Below are 1,380 nucleotides of genomic sequence, written 5' to 3'. Positions count from 1 at the left end.
TGTCATAGTTTGGTATTTTCAGTTTGTTGTGTTTGATTATTGTTTTGTTTCAGTTTAGTTTTCCTGTTTCATGCCCTGTCACTCTCCACCTCCCCAGTACTTTTCCTGTTAGGTCTGCCACGCCCATCTCGACCTGCTTGTAATTATTCTCTCTCACCTGTGTCCATTTTCCTCATTATCCTCTGTCTTTAAGTACCGGTCTTTCCCATTCACTACTCACTGGATCATTCCGTTTTGTCATGTCTCTTTGTTCAGTGCCTTGCCTTGCCTTGCCTTGCTTTCGTTTAGGATTTCTGTTATTGTTAGTTTTTGCTGCCACGTCAGCCTTTTGTTTTGTTCGAGTGTTAGTTTAATAAATTTTTGTGGATTAAGTTGAGTCTGCGTTCTGGGTTCGCCGCCATAGTTCCACCTCACGACAAACTATTCATAACGTTTCCGAAAAAAACACGGTTGAAAGGAACTTTTATGGATTTCTGACGTGAGGAATCAAGATTTATCAGCTAGTGGACGAAGATCCTTCATTTTCTTTAACTGAACAAAACAAAACAAAGGAAGTAATTCGTTTTATTTGATTGAAATAATAAAGAAGGAACTCAGTGTTTTTTTCTACTTCCGGCTGTTTGGGACAGAACAGCTCCCCCCGACAACTGTTTGCATATCTCAGACAGAAATTATGATACATCCCGCCTGCTGAATAATTCATGTCTGAGAGAAAACGACCTATTTGCTCCCGCCGTGTCTGCGCGCACCTGGTGCCAAAAAGCCGCGCAGACAGATGCGCCTCCCGTCGGAGCAGCGCCTCCTCCGTCGCGCGGATCGTGACGGATCACAGAGCCCAGAGAACTCAGAATGTGGACAAACTTATGCGGGGAGGGGGAATGATTTGTGTTTTTTTTTAATTCTTTTTTTTAGGCAAATGTGCGCAAAAAAAGCCCACCAAAGCGTCACAAACTGGAAATCCTCTCATTTTTCTAACATTTAGAAGAAACGACTGGACTTTTTCATTATTCTTTGTTTGGTTTTTTTACATGTTATGTAGGTCATTCACTCCAGCTTTCATCACCCCCCCCCCTCCTCTCACCGCTGAGAGATGAGTGGGCCGCGCGCTGAAACACTCGCCACGCGCGCGCCGCTCCACTTCTCCAAAGCTTCTCTGTTCGCGCCTGTTGGACGTTTGCGGGAAATGCTCTTTTTTTAAATCCACATTGTATTTTTTAATTTATTTTTTGCTGCGCCTGATTGCTTTGCGGTGGGAGATGGCGGGGAGGTGTCGCTTCAGCACCCCGGAGAGCTCCGCCGCGAGTTGGAGAGGACCGTGACGCGCGCGCGGATTTCACCGTTTCTCGTTGGATCGCGGATCATGGAGGATCCTGGCGCAGG

This window comes from Kryptolebias marmoratus, linkage group LG7, assembly GCF_001649575.2.
Source record: "Kryptolebias marmoratus isolate JLee-2015 linkage group LG7, ASM164957v2, whole genome shotgun sequence".
Lineage (NCBI taxonomy): Eukaryota > Metazoa > Chordata > Actinopteri > Cyprinodontiformes > Rivulidae > Kryptolebias > Kryptolebias marmoratus.
The sequence above is the reverse complement of the archived record's forward strand: the minus strand, read 5'-3'. Positions refer to the sequence as shown.